The 9,422-nt window shown below is 43.5% G+C and overlaps 1 non-coding gene across 1 annotated transcript; it reads left to right on the top strand.

Annotated features, from left to right (window-relative positions):
* Positions 1 to 1,741: 1,741 nt before the first annotated feature.
* trnat-ugu (transfer RNA threonine (anticodon UGU)) lies at positions 1,742 to 1,815 on the top strand. Its single transcript has one exon. It is a non-coding gene; the product is annotated as a tRNA-Thr (tRNA).
* The last annotated feature ends 7,607 nt before the right edge of the window (positions 1,816 to 9,422 follow it).

Genomic DNA, 9,422 nt, shown 5'->3' with positions numbered 1-9,422 from the left:
TCTCATTCAACTGAAGAGACATTCTGTGGCCCAGGCTTCACACAATCCACCTAAAATCTCCACCATCCGAGCAGGTAGGTCACCAGGAGCTGCCTGATCCTGTTCACTGCAGTCCCTGCTGCTGTTTGCTGCCTATATTTACAGACTTTTATCTCATCCTCATCACCATTTTCTCTAATATATTCAGGGGGCATCAACAGAGAAAATATGCACCAAGCGTGGCAAGTGCAAGGAATTGTTTATTTGCGTTATTATGTCATGCACATAATATACAAATACATTACATGTGTGAATCATTTCTTGAACACTTTTATACCAGATGTGTCTGAATAAATGGAACCCCGTCACAATAAACACTGTCACCTTTCAATGTTTAACGGAGAGGTTTGACGGCCTGATGTGTGTGATTCCCACATTAATGTGTTTCTACAAAGTTCGGAGAAAGATGGAGATATGAATAATTTGCAGGGAAATCTTTAAGCATATCTCCATGTTTCTCACTGACAAAGTTCTGCAAACACATGGATTCAGAAAGAACCTGAGTGCAAAATCAACAAAAATAAACACAGCCAGAGAGACTTCCAATAACCTGTAGCTCAGGGAAAGTACATGATGTTATGGAAGTGATTTTGAATTTTTTTTGTGAAATTCTTTTTGAGGAATTCATCGTCAAACTTAATAAATGTCAGACCAGTTCTTTATCAAGAGGGTACTGAAAGTATTAATTTGGCAACTATGTTTACTGGTTGTCACATGACTCAAGTTAAATGTCGAACGGAAACCCTGGTAACAGGGGGAAATGTGGACAGTGAAGTCAGTTGCGCCTCTTGATTGGACAAACCCGGCAGCAGCACCACACACCGAAGAGGGCAGAAAAATCACAAGCTTTTATTTGTAGCAGTCATTGTGTTTTACCTTCTGGAGTGAGCAGCTGATAAAGTTAGCCTGAAGAAGTGTCAAGGAAGGAGAGAAGATCACAACCCACGTTGTTTTGCAGCAAATCTTCAAAAGACCCTGAGAACTTCATTGTGTCAATTCATCTCTTCTCCTGTCTTTGAAGAAAGCCTGCTAAAATTAATTCTCAACACTGCCTCTAAAAAACTGTTCTAAAAGACCCTAGTGACCTGTCTACGCATACTCAGAAGTTAGACTGTATGCCAGTTTTGGAACAACATATCCGATCTGCTGTTTTCTTCAGGAATGAACAAGTAATCAGCCCAAGTGTTGTTTTTGTCTTTAACAGAACTCACCAGTTAACTGGTGTATGTGTGAGTGCGAGTGTGGGGCTGTGGTCAGAAAGGGGCTTTAAATGTAGGTTAAGGTAAAAAGGGAACTTTTAAAATTTCTACCTGTGTATTTATGCTTTATTTCATGACTAGTTAAAACTTGTTCTGTAATAAACTGATAATTTTGCTTTTCATTAAAGAAAGCTGGTCAGTGTCTTCTATTCTGGGAAGAATAGAGTATATGATTGACTGTTTCAGGAAGTGGGAAAAGTTAAAATATATGTTGTGACCTGTGGAGAAGTGGGATGAGAATATCTAGAAGGGAATGAAGAAGGGTCATTGACCTGAAACATTAACTCTGCTTCTCGCTCCACAGATGCTGCCAGACCTGATGAGTATTTCCAGCGTTTCTTGTTTTTAATTGAGATTTCCAGCATCTGCTGCATTTTCCTTTGATATTGATATTATATGAGAATAAATAGTGCACTCCTCTGATTTTAGCTGCAACAACATCTGACTCTGTAGTTTAGTTGGTTAAAGCACCTGTCTTGTAAACAGGGGATCCTTGGTTCAATTCCCAGCAGAGTCTTTTTTCTCATTTGTGATGTCTCAGTTACCTTGTCAATCACTTCCATCTGTGTTTTCTGAACTTTAAGTGAGAAAACAAATTACGTGATGAATTTTCGTCACAAGAGAAAACAGCCTTTGTGAAGGATGTGAGTTTGGAATCGCTGTTCCTCCTTGGACAGAAATTCTGTGCTGATATTTCAAAGGCAACTTCTTTGATACAAATTTGTTCACAGTTGCATGCAACCTGGAAAACAGCTCGACATTAATGTCACTGAAGGAAAGTGTGACTGCGTTGTATGTTTCAGAGTGTTTGTGTTGTTATGTGTTGCTTGTGACTGAGACTGGGACATGACGCAAGTGGGAGGGTTTATCTGAGGTTTGGAATATTTGTCAGTCAGGAACAAGAAAAATCAAAGGAACCAAATAAGAAAAACTATGTCTCATGTGGTTCCCGAGAAACAGTGAGAAGATATTAAACTTTGTTCTATTCAATACAGCAGTGTGAACACTGACCTTTCCTGCCTTTTATAAACAGTATTTGAAGTGTCTCGGTAACAATGTTCAGTGTTGATGAGAGTGGGGTCTGGGTGAGCAGCTGCTGAGTGTGACAGGGTCAGGACTGGATGCAGGAAGTTCTCTGACAGTCTCTCTCTCTCTCTCTCACTGATGGGTTTGAGTTGATTTTCAACTGGCAGCTGTTGGTGTTTCGATAAATAAAGTTCCCTCCACCCATTTTTTTGGACAGACAGTGTCGTATAAGGATGTAAAGGGTTAATGCTGAAGACATTGGGATCAATCACTCCCACTGTCAAAGTGATGATGTAACAGTCACAGGAGATGAGGTTCGGGAGAAGAGAGAGCAGCACCAAGGATGCTAGTTTAGGAGGTTTGATGAATGTGTATATAGTATTATGTAAATTAGAAAAGAGTTCTTAGTTCTTTCAGCAGGAAATGTGTCCCGAAAATATCGAGAAACTCACAATTTTATTATTCAGGAATCGGAACACAGATATTAATTCCAAGTGACCGTTCTGGGTTCATTTGACAAAAAAAGGTAGAGAATAATATTACTCACTGATTGAAATCCCCCAGTGAGGAGACAGTTAAACAGGTGATCTGTTGGGGCATCCTTCGATCCAAGGTTTCTGCAGCATTTAATCTCCCTTTTTGGTGAAATTCTCTGTTAGATGCAACTTTTTTTTTTATCCAGCTTCGAGGGGCAAGTGAAAAAACTGAAAAAAGTGAGCAGTTCCATTCTTTCTTTTCTTCCTTCTTCCCTTCTTTCCATCAGTTTCTCTTTTCTGTCTCAGATCAATATAGTGATGAGAATCCCAATTTAATCCGTTGTTTCTGGTGTTTTATCCATTCCAATCAGAATTCAACATTCCAATCAAATCTATTTGTTATTCCACAGTGTCTCTCCATGTGTTTTATTCTGTTGTATTCTCTCACAGTCTGTTTGATGATCAATGTTACATCTCACTCTCTGTTCTGGTGAAGATCAGAAGCAGTGATATCTGTTGACACCATCCACCAAGTCGGCCTGAAGATGTGCCTCGCCGATCATGTGGAGTTAGGAACACAGGAACATAGGAGCAGGAGTCGGCCATTCAGCCCATCGAGCCTGCCCCACCATTCAATATGATCATGGCTGATCATCCACTTCAATGCCCTTTTCCCCACACTCCTCATATTCCCTTATGTCATTTGTATTTAGAAATCTGTCAATCTCTGCTTTAAACATACTCAACGACTGAGCTTCCACAGCCATCTGGAGTACAGAATTCCAAAGATTCACTACCCTCCGAGTAAAGAAATATCTCCTCATCTCTGTCCCAAGGAGCTTCCCCCTTATTTTGAAATTTAGCCCCTGGTTCTCGACTCCCCATCCAGATGAAACATCTTAGCTGCATCTACCCTGACTGTCCTTTAAATATTTCGTAGGTTTCAATGAGATCACCTCTCATTCTTCGAAACTCTAGAGAATACAGCCCCAGTTTCCCCAATCTCTCTTCATAGAACAGTCCCACCATCCCAGGAACAAGTCTGATGAACCTTCGTTGAACTCCCTCCATGGCAATAATATCCTTCCTAAGGTAAGGAGACCAAAACTGCACACAGTACTCCAAGTGCGGTCGAACCAAGGTTCAATACAATTGAAGCAAGCATTCACTACTCCTGTACTCAAATCCTCTTGTGATAAAGGCTAACATACTATTAGCCTTCCTAATTGCTTGCTGCACCTGCATGTTAGCTGTCAGTGACTTATTGACATGGACACCCAGGTCACCCTTATATTCTATACCTCAGCTAATAAAGGAAAGGATTCCATATACCTGCTGAACCACCTTATTGACCAGTCCTGCTACCTTCAGGGATCTGTGGACATTCACTCCAACGTCCCTCACTTCCTCTGCACCGTTCAGTGTTCTTCCATTAATTGTGTATTCCTTTGCCTTTTTTGACCTCCCAAATGCATCACCTCACCCTTGTCCAATTTGAATTCCATTTACCACTTCTCTGCCCACCTGACCAGTCTATTGATATCTTCCTGCAGTAAACAGCTATCCTCCTCCCTATCAACAACACGGACAATTTTTTGTGTCATCTGCAAACATCTTGATTGTGCCCTCGACATTTATGTCCATATCATTAATATATACCACAAAAAGCAGGGGACCTAGTTCTGAGCCCTGTGGAACACCACTGGAAACAGTCCTCCAGTTGCAAAAACACCTGTAACCAATTCCTTTTTGTTTCCTGCCACTGAACCAATTTTGTGTCCAGCTTGCTACATTCCCCTGGATCCCATGAGCTTTTATTTTTTTTCACCAGTTTGCCATGTGGGACCTTGTCAAAAATCTTGCTAAAATCCATGTAGATCAGATCAACTGCACTATCCTCATCAATCCCCCTTGTTACTTATTCACAAACATTCAATCAAGATAGTCAGACAGGAGCTTCCCTTAACAAATCCATGATGACGATACTTGATACTGCCTTTCAGTGCAGCTGCTTTTTCGGGAGCAGCGTGTGAGCGAGTGAGCAGCTGGAAAAGTCAGTTTGAAAGTAAATTTAATTTCCTTTTGTTTTTCGGCGGAGGCCAGGGGGCTGCTGGGTAAGTAAAACACTATATATTTGGGCGGTTTAAAATAACTTTCCTTTCAGTGCAGCAGCTTTTTCGGGAGGAGCGAGTGAGCAGCTGGAAAAGTCAGTTTGAAAGTAAATTTAATTTCCTTTTGTTTTTCGGCGGAGGCCAGGGGGCTGCTGGGTAAGTAAAACACTATATATTTGGGCGGTTTAAAATAACTTTCCTTTCAGTGCAGCTGCTTTTTCGATTTCTCTGATTTTATTGTGATTGGTAAAAACTTTTCGTTCCTTTTTCATTTAACTAAGTTTAAACTTAAGATTAAAAATGGCAGGAGGTCTCAGACCCGTATCATGCTCCTCTTGCTCAATGTGGGAGCTCAGGGACATGGCTGATGACCCTGGCTCCTTCACGTGCAGTAAGTGTGTCCAGCTGCAGCTCTTGTTAGACCGCATGACGGCTCTCGAGCTGCGGATGGACTCACTTTGGAGCATGCGCGCTGCTGAGGAGGTAGTGGATAGCACGTTTAGTGAATTGGTCACACCGCAGATTAGGATTGCTGAGGGAGAAAGGGAATGGGTGACCAAAAGGCAGAGAAAGAGCAGGAAGGCAGCGCAGGAGTCCCCTGCGGTCATCTCCCTCCAAAACAAGTATACCGTTTTGGATACTGTTGAGGGAGATGGCTCACCAGGGGAAGGCAGCAGTAGCCAGGTCCATGGCACCGTGGCTGGCTCTGCTGTTCAGAAGGGCGGGAAAAAGAGTGGAAGGGCTATAGTCGTAGGGGATTCGATTGTAAGGGGAGTAGATAGGCGGTTCTGTGGTCGAAAACGAGGCTCCCGAATGGTATGTTGCCTCCCAGGTGCACGGGTCAGGGACGTCTCAGATCGGCTGCAGAACATTCTAAAGGGGGAGGGTGAACAGCCAGTTGTCATTGTGCACATAGGCACTAATGATATAGGTAAAAAACGGGATTAGGTCCTACAAGCAGAGTTTAGGGAGTTAGGAGCCAAGTTAAAAAGTAGGACCTCAAAGGTAGTAATCTCAGGATTACTACCAGTGCCACGTGATAGTCAGAGTAAAAATGAAAGAATAGTCAGGATGAATGCGTGGCTTGAGAGATGGTGCAGGAAGGAGGGGTTCAGATTTTTGGGACATTGGGACCGGTTCTGGGGGAGGTGGGACTATTACAAATTGGACGGTCTACACCTGGGCCGGACTGGAACCAATGTCCTTGGAGGTGCTTTTGCTAACGCTGTTGGGGAGGGTTTAAACTAATGTGGCAGGGGGATGGGAACCAATTGAGGTCAGTTGACAGTAAGGAGGTAGTAACAAAAGCCTGTAAGGAACTAGATAATGAAGTCAGTGTGACTAAGGGGAAGAGCAGGCTGGGAGCAGATGATGAATATAAAGGGACTGGTGGTCTGAGGTGCATTTGTTTTAATGCAAGAAGTGTAGTTGGTAAGGCAGATGAACTTAGGGCTTGGATTGGTACCTGGGAGTATGATGTTATTGCTATTACTGAGACTTGGTTGAGGGAAGGGCATGATTGGCAACTAAATATCCCAGGATATCGATGCTTCAGGCGGGATAGAGAGGGAGGTAAAAGGGGTGGAGGAGTTGCATTACTGGTCAAAGAGGATATCACAGCTGTGCTGAAGGAGGGCACTATGGAGGACTCGAGCAGTGAGGCAATATGGACAGAACTCAGAAATAGGAAGGGTGCGGTAACAATGTTGGGGCTGTACTACAGGCCTCCCAACAGCGAGCGTGAGATAGAGGTACAAATATGTAAACAGATTATGGAAAGATGTAGGAGCAACAGGGTGGTGGTGATAGGAGATTTTAATTTTCCCAACATTGACTGGGATTCGCTTAGTGTTAGAGGTCCAGATGGAGCAGAATTTGTAAGGAGCATCCAGGAGGGTTTTCTAGAGCAGTATGTAAATAGTCCAACTCGGGAAGGGGCCATACTGGACCTGGTGTTGGGGAATGAGCCCGGCCAGGTTGTTGAAGTTTCAGTAGGGGACTACTTTGGGAATAGTGATCACAATTCCGTAAGCTTTAAAATACTCATGGACAAAGACGAGAGTGGTCCTAAAGGAAGAGTGCTAAATTGGGGGAAGGCCAACTATACCAAAATTCGGCAGGAGCTGGGAAATGTAGATTGGGAGCAGCTGTTTGAAGGTAAATCCACATGTGATATGTGGGAGGCTTTTAAAGAGAGGTTGATTAGCGTGCAGGAGAGACATGTTCCTGTGAAAATGAGGGATAGAAATGGCAAGATTAGGGAACCATGGATGACAGGTGAAATTGTGAGACTAGCTAAGAGGAAAAAGGAAGCATACATAAGGTCTAGGCGGCTGATGAAAGACGAAGCTTTGAAAGAATATCGGGAATGTAGGACCAATCTGAAACGAGGAATTAAGAGGGCTAAAAGGGGTCATGAAATATCTTTAGCAAACAGGGTTAAGGAAAATCCCAAAGCCTTTTATTCATATATAAGGAGAAAGAGGGTAACTAGAGAAAGGATTGGCCCACTAAAGGACAAAGGAGGAATGTTATGCTTGGACTCAGAGAAAATGGGTGAGATTCTAAACGAGTACTTTGCATCGGTATTCACCGAGGAGAGGGACATGACGGATGTTGAGGTTAGGAACAGATGTTTGATTACTCTAGGTCAAGTCGGCATAAGGAGGGAGGAAGTGTTGGGTATTCTCAAGGGCATTAAGGTGGACAAGTCCCCAGGTCCGGATGGGATCTATCCCAGGTTACTGAGGGAAGCGAGAGAGGAAATAGCTGGGGCCTTAACAGATATCTTTGCAGCATCCTTAAACACGGGTGAGGTCCCGGAGGACTGGAGAATTGCTAATGTTGTCCCCTTGTTTAAGAAGGGTAGCAGGGATAATCCAGGTAATTATAGACCGGTGAGCCTGACGTCAGTGGTAGGGAAGCTGCTGGAGAAGATACTGAGGGATAGGATCTATTCCCATTTGGAAGAAAATGGGCTCATCAGTGATAGGCAACATGGTTTTGTGCAGGGAAGGTCATGTCTTACCAACTTAATAGAATTCTTTGAGGAAGTGACAAAGTTGATTGATGAGGGAAGGGCTGTCGATGTCATATACATGGACTTCAGTAAGGCGTTTGATAAGGTTCCCCATGGCAGGCTGATGGAGAAAGTGAAGGCGCTTGGGGTCCAAGGTGTACTAGCTCGATGGATAAAGAACTGGCTGGGCAACAGGAGACAGAGAGTAGCAGTAGAAGGGAGTTTCTCAAAATGGAGACGTGTGACCAGTGGTGTTCCACAGGGATCCGTGCTGGGACCACTGTTGTTTGTGATATACATTAATGATTTGGAGGAAAGTATAGGTGGACTGATTAGCAAATTTGCAGACGACACTAAGATTGGTGGAGTAGCAGATAGTGAAGGGGACTGTCAGAGAATACAGCAGAATATAGATAGATTGGAGAGTTGGGCAGAGAAATGGCAGATGGAGTTCAATCAGGGCAAATGCGAGGTGATGCATTTTGGAAGATCCAATTCAAGAGTGAACTATACAGTAAATGGAAAAGTCCTGGGGAAAATTGATGTCCAGAGAGATTTGGGTGTTCAGGTCCACTGTTCCCTGAAGGTGGCAACGCAGGTAAATAGAGTGGTCAAGAAGGCATACGGCATGCTTTCCTTCATCGGACGGGGCATTGAGTACAAGAGTTGGCAGGTCATGTTACAGTTGTATAGGACTTTGGTTCGGCCACATTTGGAATACTGCGTACAGTTCTGGTCGCCACATTATCAAAAGGATGTGGATGCTTTGGAGAGGGTGCAGAGGAGGTTCACAAGGATGTTGCCTGGTATGGAGGGCGCTAGCTATGAAGAGAGGTTGAGCAGATTAGGATTATTTTCATTAGAAAGACGGAGGTTGAGGGGGGACCTGATTGAGGTGTACAAAATCATGAGAGGTATAGACAGGGTGGATAGCAAGAGGCTTTTTCCCAGAGTGGGGGTTTCAATTACTAGAGGACACGAGTTCAAAGTGAAAGGGGAAAAGTTTAGGGGGGATATGCGTGGAAAGTTCTTTACGCAGAGGGTGGTGGGCACCTGGAACGCATTGCCAGCGGAGGTGGTAGATGCGGGCACGATGGATTCTTTTAAGATGTATCTAGACAGATACATGAATGGGCAGGAAGAAAAGAGATACAGAACCTTAGAAAATAGGCGACATGTTTAGAGAGAGGATCTGGATCGGCGCAGGCTTGGAGGGCCGAAGGGCCTGTTCCTGTGCTGTAATTATCTTTGTTCTTTTTTCTTTGTTCTTTGATTAATCTGTGCCTTTCTAAGTGACAGTTTATCCTGTCTCTCAGAATTAATTCCAATAATTCGCCCACTATTGCTGTTAGGCTGACTGGCCTTTAATTATTTGGTCGATCACTCGCTTCCTTTTTCCACAATGGTGCAATGTTAGCAATAAAAACAAAAAGTGCTGGACATACACAGCAGGTCTGGCAGCATCTGTGGAGAGAGAAACAAAGTTAACATT

This window comes from Heterodontus francisci, unplaced genomic scaffold, assembly GCF_036365525.1.
Source record: "Heterodontus francisci isolate sHetFra1 unplaced genomic scaffold, sHetFra1.hap1 HAP1_SCAFFOLD_337, whole genome shotgun sequence".
Lineage (NCBI taxonomy): Eukaryota > Metazoa > Chordata > Chondrichthyes > Heterodontiformes > Heterodontidae > Heterodontus > Heterodontus francisci.
Note: the sequence above shows the minus strand (reverse complement) of the source record. Positions and strands in the feature narration are given on the sequence as shown.